Source organism: Mauremys mutica, chromosome 2 (assembly GCF_020497125.1).
Source record: "Mauremys mutica isolate MM-2020 ecotype Southern chromosome 2, ASM2049712v1, whole genome shotgun sequence".
In the NCBI taxonomy this organism is placed as follows: Eukaryota; Metazoa; Chordata; order Testudines; family Geoemydidae; genus Mauremys; species Mauremys mutica.
The window spans coordinates 117,206,087-117,225,187 of NC_059073.1; the positions used below are offsets into that span (position 1 = coordinate 117,206,087).

Consider the following 19,101-nt stretch of genomic DNA (forward strand, 5'->3'; position numbering starts at 1 on the left):
GTTGGAAGGGACCACAAGGGTCATCTAGTCTAAGACTCTGCCAGTACATTGTGGGACACGAGGACCCACTGGCTCCTTTATTTACAGGTTCCTGGTCCCTGCTCCACTTGCTTTGCATAGCCCCGCAGCCAACACAGGTGTAAAGCAAGTTTAACTGCCCAGTTGGGGATTGTCCCAGCCTAGGGGAATTCCTAGGTGGTGAAAAGCGAGTTGTGATGGCTCTGTTCCCATCCCCCTTGCTAGCACCAGTGTATATACGGTGTGCCAGGGACATGGCTAGGGGAAGGAGGTGTGACTGGAACGTTGCAGCTTTGGCAATCCCAGGCTGCTGGACCAGCCCCTTGGTGGCCATTGCACACGGTGTAATTTAGATGCTACTGTAACTTGTGTTAGGAGCTGGCCCCGGAACTAAGCATAAAAGGTGTCAAGAAGCTACCTATGTCGGCCCCCCAGGCTATGTTGAATGCAGGTCAAGCACAGCTGAGGTTCTGTTGCAGTCATTGCAGAGCAATGGTGGCAATTCCATCGGTACGGCCCCCATTCAGCAATACACTTAAGCATGTACTTAGTAACTTGCTATCATAAGTGTTATTTTGATGTCATAAAGCTTCATAGGGACCTTAACTTTTTCTTTTTTTTTTAAATCATCTCATATTTCTCAGAAGAGAATTATTTTTGTAAAGTTTCAGATGTTCTATGAAACAATGAGACTGAAATCTGGGAGCCACTAGATTTGTTTTTTAATTATCACAATGTTCTAATAAGGGTCTAGAAATAACTTCTATGGATTTGTTACCTTAATTCTGTCTTAGTCTTTTTTGTCTGTGATCTAGAAATCAGCGATTGAAAAGCCAATGTAAGTAATGTAACCCATTGCTCTGCCATTGTAGGACTGTTCGCTACACTGATGTGCTATTTCCAACCCAATTTGAAATGAACCAGTCAGCATATTGGTCCATCTTATTTGGCTCTTAACTAATGGTCATTAACTTTTTAGGCTTCTGTGATATGCTGAATAACTTGGAACAACTAATGATTTTATTACCAATCTTAATATTTAGAGTTCCCTGCGGAGTCATATATGGTTCTTAATGAAACCATTATTTACAGGATTAAAATCTCTCCTCAAATTCCTGTCTTTCTGCCTCTGTACTGAAATTAACACACATCCACAGCCTAATTTGGAAGAATAAAGAGCAGCTTTATATACTGTACAACATTTACGGATGGTTTGCATAACTGAACTTTAAAAGGTCAGGAATGAAGAACACAAATATAATGTCTCAACTTTTTATTCTGGTAGATTTAGCCAATGATCTAACCTGTATCATTAGAATAGCCTCTAACAGGATTAGTTTTAGTAGTATTCCTATTACAGTACAGTTCACACCATGTGCTAGGTGCTGCCCCCACCCCATGTAATAATAATAAGTTAATAAATTATTTGAACTACGGCACCACATAGGGGCCCCAGCCAAGATTGAGGCCCCATTATGCTAGGCACGGTACGCTTCTATAGATAGAGACTGTCTCTGCCATGAAGAGAGTCTAGTCCAACAAACAGGCTGTTCCACTTGGTGTGTTAGCAGTGTTTTCCGAACATCTACAAGAGCAGGTGCTCAGCTGTAGTATCCTTCAAATGAACTTCTTACCCAGTGAAAAGGAAACTAGTCCTGCTCAGTCCACCTGAGTCTCTTGCCCCCAATGTCATACTGACACCCTGCGCAGATACGAGTCTCTCAAGGGGTCCCACGAGAGGAGGTGGTGATTAGCTGCAGCATGTCTCATTGTGCGATCACTATAGCACAAGTATGACTAATCACATGTTGATTGATCTTGGGAATTTATTTTTCCCATCTTCAATTTTCTGAAAGATCCAGCCTGAATTAAAAGCAATGGGCTGAAGTTTCCATCCATGCATCTATTTGAAGCTTGTATCCAGTGTGCACTCTAGTATGATTGTATAATTCATTCCATACCAAGTCAGCGTGTGGGCATAAATTGGACTACCTCTCACAGACTCTTTAGGAGCAAATTCTCAGAGTTAAGAGCACCTGCAACTTCAACTGAAATCATTAGATCTGCAGGTGCTCCTCACTTATTAGGGTAAGACCCTTCACCCACTTTGACCGGTTCCTGTTCACTAAGGCAACTCACCACCAGAGAAGGTGAGCAGTACTCAGAATTAGTAGCTTCGCTAAGAAGCACAAATCCACCAAACATTTTGAATGAGCTCCAGGAGCAGTTCTGTAAATAGTACAGTTACTGACAATAGTAGCAATATTTTGAAAGCAGTTAACAAGGGCACGAGCACACATCTGCCTTCAGGGAATCAGCCTCAGAAACCAGCAGGAAGAAAACCTAATTGGAAGTGTCAAAAAAAAATAATCAGTGGCTGTTAGAGTGGCAGCACAGTGAAAGTCCTGCAGGAAAGCTGAAGTTCACAAGCTTTAGCTGGTGACTTGAGCTTTCTGTCACTTAACTGATGGGCTGTCACAAAATAAAACTCATCCCATGATAAAAATGGATAACTAGATAACAGACAACTCTCCTGCACAACTTCTGACCATCTCAGTCCTTTTCCCAACTATTCTGGTTGTTTCAGTTATTCCCTGCCTTCTAGTCTCTCTCCAAACCCAAACATGACCCTCTCAATCCCTTCAGCTTCTATGAGTCTTCCTGACTTAGGTGGCCAACTGTACATGTATATATCAGTTACTCTGTTTTGGACCTTTCTGAACTCTTCTTGGACCTTGACTTGCAGGTATTTGTGACCTTCACAAGATAGTCACAATAAAAAAAAAAAAGGCCAAAATGACTCACTAGCCAACTCTGACTGGCACTTCTCTCACTTTGCAAAACCGAACAAAAGTGCTGAAAAAGCAAAAGGACTGGCTGGAAATGGTGCAAGATGAGGCTTAAGATATGCCTACACAATAGCTTAGAGGTGTAATTCCCAACTTGGGTCAGCTTAACTTCTGTACCAGGAAAGATAATGGAGCAAATAATTAAGTAATCAATTTGCAAACATCTAGAAGATAATAAGGTGATAAGTAACAGCATGGATTTGTCAAGAACAAATCATATGAAATGAGCCTGATAGCTTTCTTTGCCAGGGTAACAAGTCTTGTGGCTAGGGGGGAAGTGGTAGATGTGGTATATCTTGACTTTAGTAAAGCTTTTGATACTGTCTCACATGACCTTCTCATAAACAAACTAGGGAAATGCAACCTAGATGGAGCTACTATAAGGTTGGTGCATAACTGGTTGTAAAACCATTCCCAGAGAGTAGTTATCAGTGGTTCACAGTCATTCTGGAAGGGCATTACCAATGGGGTCCAAGCTGGGAGGGGTTGCAAGTGCTTTGGAGGATAGGATTAAAATTCAAAATGATCTGGACAAACTGAAGAAATGTTTTGAAGTAAATAGGATGAAATTCAATAAGGACAAATGCAAAGTACTCCACTTAGGAAGGAATAATCAGTTGCACACATAGTAAATAAATGAGAAATGACTGCTTAGGAAGGAGTAACAAAAATGATTAAGTATCAGAGGGGTAGCCATGTTAGCCTGGATCTGTAAAAGCAGCAAAGAGTCCTGTGGCACCTTATAGACTAACAGATGTATTGGAGCATGAGATTTCATGGGTGAACATGCATCCGACGAAGTGGGTATTCACCCATAAAAGCTCATGCTCCAATACATCTGTTAGTCTATAAGGTGCCACAGGACTCTTTGTTGCATTTAAAAGTGATTAAAGGTCTAGAAAACATGACCTATGAGGGAAGATTGAAAAAATTGGGTTTGTTTAGGCTGGAAAAGAGAAGACTGAGAGGGGACATAATAGTTTTCAAGTACATAAAAGGTTGTTACAAGGAGGAGGGAGAAGAATTCTTCTTCTTAACCTCCGAGGATAGGACAAGAAGCAATGAGCTTAAATTGCATAAAGGGGAGTTTAGGTTGGACATTAGGAAAAACCTCCTAACTGTCAGGGTGGTTAAGCACTGGAATAAATTGCCTAGGGAAGCTGTGGAATCTCCATCGTTGGAGATTTTTAAGAGCAGGTTAGACAGACACCTGTCAGGGATGGTCTAATACTTAGTCCTGCCTTGGGTGCAGGGGACTGGACTCGATGACCTCTCAGGGTCCCTTCCAGTCCTATGATTCCATGTTTGATCTAGTGCATAAAAATAGCAATGTAGCAATGTGGCTGCAGTTGTAAAACTTTTTTTTCTGTGTAAAACTAATTAAATTAGGGGCGGAGGAAACAAATTTACAAGCCCCACCACTTTATATTAACTCTTTACCTGGATGTAACTCCCTAAGAAATATCTTGGCTACTCCTGGGCATTGTGCTACTCTAATTGCTGACAATGTAAAAAGTAAGTCTGCTTTATGCTTGTCACAATGTTGCCACCAAATATTGCTGGCATTTTTTGTTACCTTGACCTCTGCCCCAACTGCAATCCATATAATGGTTTATTCACTTTCTGTCTCAATAAGGACAATTCTCTTTGGTCTTGCTATATCTCTATTCTCTAGTGTTCAGGGGTTCTGGAAGTTGTGGCCAGATTATTTTCACTCCAGGAAACGCCTTCATATTCTGTCACCTCCACTGACATATTACATAATTCTGAATCCAATTTTAAGTAGGCCGTCTGGTTCTGCATGAAGCTGTTCCACCCTAATTCTACCTCTCTGATCTTCTATCCTCTTTTGTCTGCTCTCTCTGCTCCTCAGCGCTGCTACTCGGTGAATGTCAGTTTCACATTTTGTTTTGGACAATGTCTTTTGGTGTTTCATAAACCAGTTTTTTGATTCACCAAGAAGTTTTGGCAAATTTGGTTTCATTTTGATGTGGAATTGACCCAACTTTTGAAAAAAAAACAAAAACCCAACCATCCTTTGTCCACCTCCTCAGCAGAATCCCTCTTGGGTCCTTTTCCACTTCCTGCAAGGTTAGAACCTACACAGCTCTTCTGCAGTGTCATCCTTGGCAGGATACCTTGCAGCTCCTCGTCTGCCTTCTCCTCAGTGTATGCTCTCGGGGCTCCTTTTCATCCAGTTCCTTGGAGGGGTCCCTCATGGGTCATCTCCATCTCCTACAAGGTGTTATTTCTCATGGTTCCTCTTCAACTTCATCCTTGAACCCTGATGTTGAATCATTTGCATGTTTGGGAACATAAATGACCCTTAGGATGGAGAGTCCAGCCCTTTTGTTGTTAATAAAGCTCCCGTCACTGTTTGCAGGAGTTGGCGGCTCACCCTGGTGCCCTGGCCAAACCCCAGCTCTGGGATTCCATTCCATCCCTTCTGCATTCTCAGTTGGATACAGGTTAATGCACAGAATCTCCTAACACCTCTTTCCCTTCTGGGGAGTTGTGGGAGGAGTGGCTGATTCAGCTTTGGACACCTGGGGCAGGAAAGCCCATTGCCTTTACAGAGTATCAGTGACACAGACCCTTTCTCAGGTCCTCTTGCTTCTTTTCACCTTGCTTTTTGATTTCTAGCGGAGGCTTTGGGGCTGTGGTGGTGTGTGGTCAATGTTGCCAGCAATGGTAGCAGGCACTGACACCAGAAAATGGGACATGGAGGTTAAAGAAGCAGTTTATGTATGTATATGTCAAATGTAGCTAACAAGATTTTCTCCTTTGATATTTATGGACTTGACTGAGAGCCAGGACCCATACTTAGACCTGGCACAGATTTCTTTTGTGACCTTGGACAATTCATGTAATCTCTCTGTTCCCTATCTGTACAATGGGGATAACGATACTTCTGTCTATCTGTCTTGCATATTTAGATTATAAACCCTTAGAGCAAGGAGTCTCTTCCTATGTGCATGTACAGCACATATCATGACAGAGCATCCACGCTCATAGGGAACTCTGGGCACTACTGTAGAACAAAGAAGAAATAATGGGTCACAATAACAATATGGCCATCAGCAGTGTTTTGTGATTCCCTCATTTATGTTGCATTGTGCACCTTGGAGCCTGTCATTGGTGGTGGTAACTCTTTCAAATGGCATTTTTTAGAGTTGGAAACTAAAACAAAATACTTAAACAAACAAGCCAACCACCCCAGCAATCCCAACTAACGTAGCTTTTGAAAAATTGTCTTGTTTCCTTGAATCACATTTTCCTGCCATTCCTCTTCTCTTTATTGATAACAGATAGAAGAGATAGTTGCTTGTGTTAGTTGTAAAATCCCTTTTTTTCCAGAGCCCTTCCACCATCTGTCACTGAATAACTGTTTGTTCCCAGGTTTGTAACTTCAATGTGTTGTTGCTGTTTTGTGTACAGGATGTTACATATTATAAAAGCTCGAGTAAATAATTCATGTAAAAACCTTTGTAAATATTGTCAAACTGCAGAATAAATGATTTACTAAGAGGTCTCTTGGCTCAGTCTAGCAGCTTTGGCTTCATTATTATAACTTGTTTTGTAAACAACCCCCTCCCCCCTACTTTTTTTCCATCAAGTGACTTTGTGTAAATGCATTTGTTAAAAACTACTTAGCTATATTTCAATCCACATAAATAATGAAAGAATCTTTTATGATAGTAACAGTTTAACCATCTGGATACTGTATTAAGAATTAAACCAAAGGTTTAAGATTCATCAGGTGAAGTTTTATGGTACAGATCCTCAGCTGATATAAATCGACACTCCATTGACTTCAGGGCAGACGCATGCTCTGGGGGAGATCACTGGCCTCTTATCTCAGTTCTGAGGATGTACTTTGTTAGGCCCAAAAGAAATGTACATGTGCTTAGCTTTACACACTGGGTAAGTCCCATTGACTGTACTGGGATTATTTAGAGTCCTGAAGGTTAAGCCTTTGTGTAAGTCTTTGCGAGATCAGGGCTTTAGACTACAACATGGTGCTCTAGGAAAAATGAGGGGGTTTCTTCTAAAATTCTGTTAATAAAGAAGTATGACATGTTTGCTTGCTGTCATCGATGTCAGGATTGTCTTTTGGTAAACGCTGATGAAAAGCAATCAGACATTTGGTAAATAAAATACATGACTTTGTTCAGATAGTATTCATAACCCCTGCACACACTTGTGCAAGTGAAATGTTGTTCATAATAAGTAAAATAAAACTAAATAAATTTTGTTTGTGGAATGGGAAAATGTGAATGTTCATGCAAATTTACCATTGCAGGTAAAGGTTCCTGTGCATACACAATCAGAGGGCTATTTGCACTGGAGATGTGATAAACCATAAGCTCTTGGGGCACCCATGATTTGTGCTGAGACATACTTATGTTTGCTAGGTATCTGGCACCTACAAAATGAAGACGTTTAGATTGTGAAACACCTTCCAAACACAAGGTTTTGTGTTGCCATCATGAAGCTCTTTGGGGGTTTGGAGAGTCTTCCAATCAGGGAATAAAAACAGTGTAAACTGATTCAATCACAGAGAGCAGTTAGCAAATACATGAAACAATAGCCACAGTGTAAAGTTTGCTAGTGTTAGGCTGAAATATATTCCCATAAGCTGCTTGTTGAACAGCTTCAATTAATATACACATTTTAGAAGCTCGTGGATAAATTGCAAACGGTATACGTTGTTTGCTATGAATAGTCAGCCCTAGGGTTGGTCATGTGTTTTGGTAGAAATCATGGCTTTGTCATGGTAAAGCACAACAAAAAGTCATAATTATGGTTTAGTAAAAAGTCATGGCACAGTATTTTAATTATTATACTTATTTTCAAGTAGGAATATGTTAAGCAGTGGTCATTAATAGAGTCAAAGCATGAAAACAACAAAACACCAACATGAGGACTAACTGTAAAAATATAGCTTAGTGTGGTTCAGTGATGGAAAAGTGGCAGTGAGGTATTTAAATGGAAAGAATCCTAAAAGTAGAAAAAAAATCACAGCAGCCAAGGTCAAGACAATTTTAAGCCTCCCAATCTTATGTTGCAATCCAGCCTCCATGGAGTGGATGGGACTTTGCACAGATACAAGGGTCTGCCTATATGGCTCATTTTTCAGGCTTGATGCCTTGGTTAGTCCAGCTCTATCTAGAATATAAACCTAGATAAAGGATCTCTTCCTCTTTCCTTTTTCCTTTCAACTTTGCACAAGCGTTTAGTAGCAAATGAATCAAATGATCATATAAAAAAAAAAGGCATTGCATCATATGCATAATGTCTCCAAATTCTGGCACCTCCAGCCTTAACAGGTATGTATCTACTTCTTCACATTTCTGCATAGCCCATTATATTTCTCCCCAAACCAATCACAATAAATAATACTGACCTGTGCTCTCATAGTTTCACTTTCCCTGTGTGTTGTGTTTAATGCAAAATTGCCTGTTGCTATTTCAGCCCTCACAAGTCTCTAAGTCAATGAGATGTAACTGTTGGTTGGCTAGTTAAAAAGGGCACCATTGAGGAACAGCAGGGAAGGTTAAAAATTAAATATGCGAATAACTCATATATTTTTCTCATAATCATGGTCCAGATACTGTACAAAACATTGACAATGGCTTACCGTGGAATGAATCTGACCTTTGAATTTTAGTGGTCTGCTTTATCTGAATGAAATCAGAAATGAGCTGTTACAGCAGTGCACCACACACCTCTGCTAAGTTCAAAGGCCAGAGGCACCTCAGAGTAAAATGGAATAAGAACATAAGAGCTACCGTACTGGGTCAGACCATGTTCCCAGTATCCTGTCTCTGCCAGTGGCCCGTGCCAGAGCTTCAGAGGAAGTATATAGAACAGGGCAATTACAGGTAGGCCTTGGTGGAGTTCTTCATCAGCCTGGTGTAGGGATTGAGTCTGCAGGGACATAAAATGCTCACAACTGTCCCTTAGCATAAGAATTATAATGGGCCAGTAAAGCATGAAGAATGGACAGCACTGGTCAGAAAGCTGGTATAGCTAGGGCATCTAGTGAGTATGATGACTCAGCAGCTTCTGCTGATGGATCTCTGCCAGGAGTTAAAACACGTCCCCCTCCTCTCTTTGGGAAACCCTGATGGAAGGCAGTAATGGAAACTGTATATCCTTCATTGTGGATGTTAACTGTTACAGGGAAGTGTAATACACTGTGTATATGCTTGAGCATTATGCCACAGTGAGATTCATTAGTGAATTTCATTACCAGTGTTTTGTAATCACTTTGTGATTCACAGAAGTCTTTCCTAATGAAAAAAAGTCATCAGAGGCACCTCCCATTGCTTCTCTGCCTGAAAAGGTACACCTCTGCATTGCACAGCTGCTAGTCCTCAGTTAACACTTCGTAAAATCTCCCTGGTATTCTTCTCTTCATTGAAGTGGAGTGAAGAAACATCTTTCTATCACTGCTTGTTTCTCATACCAATTGGATGTTCAAGGAATTCGCATCATGTTGTTTATCTGCTAGTTATCAGCTGCCTTTATCATATTGTGCAAGTGTCTTCCCAGAGTTAAAAATACCCAGAAGAAATTAGCTGCAATTAATTCATCCTGTTTATGTGACCCATTTACATCTGGAATACATTCTTTGATAGCATTGGCATCACCTTTCTTTCCCAGGAAATGACTCCCCAAGAATTCCAGGCTCACTTCTTTTTTATAAGAAAGATTACAACAATAACAACAACAAAAAAAAGAAAGAAAGAAACCTTTAGAGCCCATATTTCCCCCCTTTCTTCCTCAGACATTAGATTGTGATTTAACATGGTTTTCTTTACACATTTGTTTGTGGCCAAGTCATTCTCTGAGGAAGGCGAGCACATCCCCTTGAGCTCACAGAGAAACCTAAGACTGAAGAGTCTTCTCATGATGACAGGGCCACTCTCACACCTGTTGAATGTGCCAAGAATCTTCTCATCAATGGAAACAACACGTCACCATTGCCATAGAGACTAGAACAGGGATACAGTTTCAAAAGGAGCGCAGAAGGCAGGAACTGGGACGCTAAGGTAGGGTTTTCTATGAACTCATATCAGGATATTAAACATCAACACTATAATTATTTAACATTTTAAGAACATTTTTAAATGGGCTTTTATATAGAAGAACTGAACTGTTCCCCCCCCCCTCCAAAGATCTTCACTTTCCTTTCTGGTTAGTGTTCTAGCCTATTAATTTAATTAATATGTCATTTACAGACAGTACCAAACCGAGTATTGGAGTCTTATTTTAAAAAGTCACAAAGATAAATAGTTCCCTATCCCATGCGTCTACCTGTTTTGCTGAAAAGATGAGCAAATTTTATGTGCTATTAAATTAATGTTGCCTTTTCTTTTACCACTTGAATAGTCTTCTTATAATTTAGCAAAGGTAAGGATGTGAATCACAAATGATTGTTGACAACTCAAGTAAGGATCAGTTGTGTTGTCGTCGTTTAAACATGCAGAACCTTTAAAAGTCCAGAACAGGCAGCAAAAATAAGCCAGCCGTTGTTACATAGGCCAATAGAACTGACCCTCCGGGGTTCAATCGGAATGTTTGCTCTGTCTAATTCTCACCTATTTCACTGCTTTTCAGTGCCACAGCAAATTGTTCTGCAGCTCAGATGGTGCGATTCGATTTGCATAGTGCTGATGCCCAATAAAGTTCTGACCCCAAACTGATATTTTTCCAGTCTCAAGTCCTAACATAAATGGTTGCTTTATGGCTTTTTTCCAGGGGAAAATTGGATAAACGAATTATTAATTGTGACTCACTTCTTGTGAAGTATTGTCCAGGTGGTAGTGGAATCGTAGAGCTTGATAAAGACTGAGGCCTTAATCTTCAGTAGTTGCTGGATGCAACTGAGACGGGGGGTATTTGCAGTTTCCTGATCCTAGGGTCAGAATAGTGTATAACAGAAGTAGAGCTTCTCTTATCTATGACCAACTGGCTGTGGTCCTAATAGGCCATTCTCCAGCCTGGGATTAAAGGTAATAATTGGAGATATGCCAATCTCCTAGAGCTGGAAGGGACCTGGAAAGGTCATTGAGTCCAGCCCCCTGCCTTCACTAGCAGGACCAATTTTTGCCTTAGATCCCTAAGTGACCCCCTCAAGGATTGAACTCACAATCCTGGGTTTAGCAGGCCAATGCTCAAACCACTGAGCTATCCCTCCCCCATTGGCAGAGTGTAGCATGCTCTCAACTGGGCTCCTTCCCTGACACATCCCCTGCATTCAAAACTGAAGGAGGTTTGGCATAAAAGTCAGCTGTATGTCAGCTAGAGACTCGTCCGCACTAGGGAAATCCCCAATTGGGGAGAGCCATCTGTTTTTCTACAAAGGGTCTGGAGCAGAGCTCAGGATTGAGCCCCCAGCTCTAAACTCAAACATGCTTTCATGAAGAGCTCTTGACAGTGTTTGACTATTTATAACATTTTGGGGCTTTTTGGCAAAAGTTCACCTTCTAATGAAATGAAAAGCAAAATTACAAGATGTACACCAAAAGCTGAATTTTCTTTATTTCTTTTCCTAGGTTTATATATTATCATTATTATTATTTATTAGTTATTACCTGTGCTGCCTTGGACTAGGAACCCATTATGCTAGATGTTGTACAAATACAGAATAAAAAGATGTTTCCATAGAGTCTAAGTATATAACCAGAGACAACACAGGGATGCAGAGTGCAAGGAAACAATGAGACAATATTGGTCAGTATTAGGGGCAGGGGTCTCAGCACACTAACTGCCAAACCATTGTCAATTTTTTTGTAGGCACCATGGCAATATATATAATTTAGTGCTCATAAATGGTGCTGGTTTGATAACCCTGGTGGATAAAATTCTCTATTTACACCCACAGCAGGTACAGCAAGAACAGTTGCAGGACAAGATTCACCACCAGTGTGGCTCATTCCTGGCTTGGAGAAACCCACATGAAGGTATGAGATAGTAATTCAGTCTCCAAGCCCATCAGTCCCTGGTCTTTCCACTGAGACTCAACAATAGTGCCAATCTGATATAACTATACTGGCAAGCAGAAAATAGTACACCAGCCTCAGCCAGTCACAACCCCTTATTTAAAAAAGGCATAATTTTACAATATTGTTATTTCATACATTTCTAAAGTGCACATCACTGTAGGAACTATTGTTAACGGTTCCCTAGACTTAACACCCTTCTAAGCTGGCGTTGTTTTGGTGGGGATTTTTTTTTTATCATACCCATGGTATGTTTCAATAAGGGATGATTTAATGTGCTGACTTGCTTAACAAACTGTGTTTTATCCGATTGTAAGTGGTGACTGTTGCAAGAACTCATCCACTCAGATTTTAGTCATCATCCTAGTCTTCTGTGAACTTCGTTACCACTATGTTCCTCACCCTGAGTATGAAAATCTAGGCTGGTTATTTTTCAGAAATGACTCAGTTTCTGGTATCAGTCTGTATCTGAGCTATGGTGCCTTCTCCTGTGTTAAATATTCATTTAAACTTTTAGGGAACTGTCAGATAGATAAGATCTGAGGTACCTTGTCTCTGACAGTGGCCAGCATCAACTGCTTCAGAGGAAAGTGCAAGAAACCCTGCAGCAGAGATGGAATAATCTGCTTCTCTTTCTAGCCCCTAATAGTTAGAGATTGACTTAAACTTTGAAATATAGGATTTTATGTACCTCCTAAAATTCTCTTTTTTAGTATTTACTATTATAACCATAGCTATTTTAGATATCCATATAATTGTCTAACTTCTTCTAGAATCTTGCTAAGTTCTTGGCCTTATTGGCATCCTGTGCCAATAAGTTCCACAGTCTAATTTTTCATTGTGTGAAGAAGTATTTCCTTTTAACTTTTGAATTTGCCACCTTTCAATTTTCTTGACTGTCCCTTTGTTTTGTGTTCTGAGGCAGAGAGAATGGAAGCTGCTGATCCCATTTTCTCTTTATCGTACATTATTTTAAAACAAAGGTAAACAACCCCATCGTTTCAAACTCTCTTTGTATATGAGGTTTTCCATGCCCCTCGTCATTCTCATTGCTACAAATGAGATACACAAATTGCTATGGCAGGACAAGGATGAAACGTCTTACTTGTGAAGTGATACGTTTCTGAAAAAATACAGAATTGGGAGTATTGGAAAGAGTTTAAAAAGCAGAGGGGGTTTTGTAGGAGAAGGCAGGTTATGCCATATACTCCAAGGTATACAATATTCAACTTACTGGGGTCAATGTTTGTTCTGTCAACTAATGTTGTTTGTTCTTTATTAACACGTTTGCTAACACACTGCTAGAGAGAGAGACCCCTAACTGCACATGTTATTTACTGATCATATGTGTAATAGGCAGATCCGCACCTAGAATTATAGGTATATGGTAGGTTTGGTACTGAACTGATCAGGCCAGTGTGGTACAAATTTGTGGCCAATTTTTGCCTTGCTTTACCACAGGGGTGGCCAGCCTACGGCTCCGGAGCCACATGCGGCTCTTCAGAAGCTAATATGTGGCTCCTTGTATTGGCACCGACTCCGGGGCTGGAGCTACAGGCGCCAACTTTCCAATGTGCTGGAGGGTGCTCACTGCTCAACCCCTGGCTCTGCCACCGGCCCTGCCCCCACTCCACCCCCTTCCCGCGCCCTCCCCTAAACCTGCCGTGCCCTCGCTCCTTCCCCTTCCCCCCCTCCACTCCTGAGCCTCCTGCAGGCCATGAAACAGATGATCAGGAGGTGCGGGGAAGGGAGAGGCGCTGACTGGCGGGGCTGCTGGTGGATGGGAGGTGCTAGGAGCAGGGCGGGAGCTAAGGGGGTGGGGCTCCGCTGACGTATTACTGTGGCTCTTTGGCAATGTACATTGGTAAATTCTGGCCCCTTCTCAGGCTCAGGTTGGCCACCCCTGCTTTACCAAATGGTGCAAATGTTAAAGCATCTTTAACTATGTTCGTTCTGTCTGGTAGAATGCTGTTCTGAGGTATTTCTTTAATATCTATAGGATTTTCTTTAGATGTAAATTCATTCTGTTAATTTAGGTCTATGTATTCATCTTCTGTATAAAAAAATCCATGGTAAAGGAACACTGCCTGCAAAATGCCATTGCTTTGGTTGTTGTGCAAATGCATTGTATATTTATGATGAAGAGGCAGGGCCAACTGAATTGCAAAAGTGACAGTGGGCATTGGCCTCACATTTTCCTGCTAGCCAAGGATCTGCAGGATGGACAGACAGACACAAACAAAATCTGGCAGCATAGCCAGCTCAGGTGCCAGTTGTCTTTGATTTCAACCACTAGCTGCTCTCTTATGTCCCTTCTGCTAGAAGCCCATTTATTTTCAGATAAATTCACTGCATTGGCGGGTGAATATGCTACATACAACAGCTGTTCCCTGGCTTCTGGCTGTTGTCAGCTACCCCATCACCTTCTGCATGACTCACCTTCGCAACAGAATTTAGGTAGATGGGCTGGTGGCAGTGGGGAAAGTGTGCTTCATAGCTGCCCTCTTCCCCCACACAGTACCTCGATGTGCTAAGGTGACTCTGCAGCCACACCAGCCAGGATTTTCCATACCATAAAGCAGTGATTAGGAGCGTTTAGCTTTCAAAATATGACTCAGCTTGCTGGTGCTATGTCAGACCTATCAACTGTATCCATCTCAGAGGCACACACCACACATTTCACACCCAATTGTATCGCTGGGCCACACAAATATGTTGTCCATCTCTTTTCCTTTATGATGTAAATTGTTCATATCAGAAATATTTACCAGTCAAAATCAAGGATGTAGATACTGAAGGATTCATTCCCACACATTATCAAACTTTCTTCTCTACCATTTTTGTTCTGTCCCTTATTTTGAGCCTGAGCCCTATTTTTTAAAGGATTGTATTGTGCATTTACCTCTTGGAGAATTCTGTTTGAGAGGTATGTCCCGGGTCATGAAAGCCCGAGGAACACCAATGGGAGGCCCCTATTGAATCAAAATAATTTGAGGAATAGGAATAGACTTACTTGCTCATTTTGGACAGAATTTTTGAGACTGAGAAATCTTTTAATGCAAAGTACTACTTTGTAGAAGTCACACCAGGATCAATTTAATTGTTTCCTACAAAATCCACCCAACAACAGATCATGTGACTAATCATGGGGTAAAAGAAAATGAGAACTATGTTCATGTTTTAGGAAAATAAGTCCCCCCACAAAATAAGGCAATGGGATGTGAATGTGTGCAAAGAAAATGCTGCTCATTATAGACAGAACGCCAGGATTGGTCTCTAACAGTGAAATTCACTCTTGTCACTGGACCAGCATAAGGCCTATTGTGCCTCTTAAGACCTCAAAGAAGGGCTTATGTGGAACATAAGTGGTGAATAGGTCTTGTCCTGTCCTCCCGTCCAGGGCAAATTTCACCCCAAAGGAGAATATCCTATGTCCTTGTCTTCAAATGTTCATGGTATTGGCACATGTACAATCCATTATATATATCCATTGTATTTCCTAGTGCTTCATTCACTCTAGTTTTCAATATATCTGTTAAGGCTTCCAGAACTTCCCTTAGATGATTCAAGAGTCTAATAAATCTCATGGCCTGGAATTTATTTATTTTTCTGATAATCTGCGTAAGGTAACCAATCTGTAATTTTACTTCAAAACTTCTAATTACAGTCCTTGTGCTGTGCTTTAAGCAATTCTTCTTGCTCGTTTGATTATCCCCTTGAATTTTTATTTTCTTTAGTTTTACTGTATTTTGTATAACTGATAGTTTTATTTGGCTTAAAATATGTAGCTGTTTTAAATACTCCTGACTGAGAAATCTATGCTAACAAAACTGATTGACATCTCCTATCTTTATCATCTCTTTTAAAAAATAAATCACACCTGAGAAATCACCATATAAAATTATGTACTATTCCTCAGTGCATGACAAGAAGCATGTCCTTTTTGTTGAAGTTGGGCAATGTTTATGTCCAACAGTCTTGATCGTGCTAGGAAAAAAACCAAACAGGCCCACAGTTTCAAAAGCAACCAGTGATTTTGGGTGCCCAATTTGAGCCTCCTTAAAGGTGTCTGACTGTCCAAAGATGGGAGCTCTGAACTTTCTGAAAATCTGACACCTTTAACATTTCTTAAGTTGGGCCCCCCAAAAGTACTAATCACTTTTGAAAGTTTTAGGCCTCAATGGTCATCAAATTTGAAAAAAAAGATTAGATTAGAAACATCCTTAGCTCAAGTGTAATCTGAGGTGAGTCTCAGACCCAAAGTAAAAGCAAAGGCCAAGTATTGGAGCACCAGGAGTGAGACTATTACTGTTTCCAATCCAGCTGCTGCAGAATGGGGGGGGAGGGATCTCACCAGAAAGTGCTGTCTGCTTTCCCTCTCAGAGATGCTGATGGGAAATGTGAGGGAATAGGCCTATCAGTGAGCCAGGAGGAATAGGCAGGAAGGGTGGTGGATCCACTACCTGTCCATGAAGAGCCAGGAGAGGGCAGGGAATGGACGCGGGGACAAGGCCACTGGAGCGTTCTTCTCCCTCTCTCAGAATATAGCTAAACATGAAAATAGGATTCCAGATCTTTAGGGGGCATGGAGGAGACTGTAGTGAAGCAACATCAAGGAAAAGTTATTGGGGTTTTGTGAAACTCACCATGGTTCACTTTGTTGTGTCTGAATTTCACATTTGCATAAACCCAAAAGGAAACCCAAGTGTCCTATATCTGGGAAAGCTGAACCCACTGATGAAGTTTGCAAAAACTCCTGTGAACTGAAACCAGCCAGTTTCACAGACTTAATAGCACATTCACGGGTGAGTCATTTCCTGCATTACCTGACATTGCACAAATGATTGGGAGAAAACTCCACAACATGTAATTTACATGAGACTGATGTTCATTGGAATAGATTGCTCAACATGTAGTACAACAAGATATGTCTCTGTGGCACTGTCAGCGAGAGCAAGCAGAACAAAGGAGAGAGAGATATTAATCAGGAGTAATGGACCAGCAGTGGCAGAAAGTAGCAAAGACACTTTGACTTGTGAATACATATTTTATTGGAAAGCCAGGTGTGCAAGTTAGACCAGTTCTCAAACCAGTCTAAATTATTTGACTAGTGTTTAAGCAGCTGACGTTGTCAGTGACAGTAACACAAAAGCAAAAGGAGAGATCTTTATCAGAATAACTTACCTTGTTTTTTTTTTATATTGTGCTCGTCATGGTATATACCTGAGATTTGAAATGAATCGAAGCCAAGAGTTTTAGATCCAGATCTTATTCACGCTTCCCCCGATTTAGATATAGGGTTTTGGTTCAGCACAGTGTATGGCAGGCTCTAAGTTTCTGATCTGGAATAAATCTTCTCAGAATTCAGGTGTTTCATATCTGGGGATCTGGATTGGGCTCATTTCTAGGTAATAGTGTTGCTAGGAGAAACCATACTTTAAGAAAGAATTTTCCCAAATATAAAACAGGATCTCCCGCTGGCATAAAATGGTGTAGCTCCAATAAAGTCAATGGAGCGTGACAATTTACAACAGCTGAGAATCTGGTTTACGGTTCTTTTCAGCCTAAGGCAATATAGGTTTTCTCCCTTCATCTAGTCTTGTTTTTTGTACACAGACAAGTTTGCCATAGATGCAAAGAAGCTCTATCCTGTTGGGGTTTGTATTCTCTCTCTCCTTCAATATACAAGGTTATGCTTCATGCCCATCCCTGACTTTTCTTTTCCCCCATACCTCCTTGTCAAGTCTCCTTGCGCTAGATAGAGCGATTGCTAATGTTTAGTAACTTTTTGCACCTGTAGTTCTGTCATTTTAGGACACTGGAATAGGTTTTCCTCATTCTAGGCTGCTGACTGCTTATAAGTAGCAGTAATTGCAGACAGTGTGAAGGCAGCAGCTCTAAGGCCACCCAGCTTGTCAGCCTCCAGATTCTGAGCACTAGCCGTCCGAACTGAGGCAATTCTTCCTCACTATGATACAAAACCAGCCTGTTCCTGTCATCTGTGTGCTAACGGAAGCTGTTTCTTAGTCGATGAACAAGGTATGAAGTGTAAACTTCATGCTGAGACTTACACAGTTACCTTACGTCTCTTCCTAAGCAGGGAACTGTGTATTTTTAGCCAGCCTGCACCTAGATATCACTATGGAGTTTGAGATTTCTTCTTGAACGTGCCATGTGGTCACAATTTACTAGAGCTGTGTAATCTTTGTTTGTATCTCATTCAAAAACTTCAAAGCGAGATTGTTTGCATTTTGCTCCAAGTTCATGAAAATGAACAAATTGAATGAAAAAATTGCATAAATGCCATGTTTTTCACTTAAAAATAGGTTGAACCATTGTTAAGAGAAAAAAATCCCTATTTTCCTTCAAAAATCATCCTACATTGAACCAAACCACCCAAAGTAAAATGTGGGGCCTGTTTTGAGTGTCCAGTTCTGTTTTTTCCACAGCCCAGAGAGTTCTTTATCCCAGAGGATACTTGCTCTAAATAGAGGATCCTATGCTGCTCTTGGCACCTGGCAGGTGGAGAGCATTGTGGCCAGTTGTTCCTACACTTTGGCAATTTCATGACTCTTGGAACAGCCTCTGGACTGCTCTAAACTACTCCAGGGACTAGACTGGCACAAAACTGGTTCTAGAATGCCAGAGCCCACAAATGACCCAGCTGCAGCCAGCATTCTTTGGGTACAACTGAGAATCGGGTCCTTAATACCAACAGGGATCAGTTTGAATTTCATGTTTCTCTACAAATCTTGTATAACTCTCATCACTCTAGTATCTGAACGACGTGCAGTTATTAAAAGTTTTTACCTTCCCTTGGGAGTGAAGTATTATCCCCATTTTCAGAGATGGGGAACTGTGGCAAAAGGAAAATAAAATGACTTGTGCAAGGTTACACTGGAAGTCTGCAGCTGAGTCAGGAGTTGAACCCACAGTGCCTGAGTCTCTGTCCAGTGCCTTATGCACTAGACCATCCTCCTTCCTATAAAATTGTCCTCTTCAATTAAAAGTGCTATTTCTGAGACCCTAGATTATATGGAAACCAACAGCATATTTTTTTCATGCAGTTTGGAATCTTCAAAATCTGGATCCCAATTTTGGTGGGTTGGGCCCATCCCTGATTTGAACTCAACACTAGGGACTACAAACTGTACTTGGTGGTTTTAAATTATGATTTGGAACAGGAGTGGAAAGAACAACTATTCCCCACAAAATATTATGCT

General features: G+C 41.0%; 1 protein-coding gene across 1 annotated transcript in view; it reads left to right on the top strand.

Annotated features, from left to right (window-relative positions):
- LOC123363196 overlaps window positions 1-19,101 on the top strand; it is a 315,703-nt gene that overhangs the window by 40,918 nt on the left and 255,684 nt on the right. The window contains exon 4 of the mRNA XM_045004078.1: window positions 11,761-11,839. The gene's annotated coding sequence lies outside the window, so the exon portion shown is untranslated. The remainder of the gene's footprint in view (window positions 1-11,760; window positions 11,840-19,101) is intronic.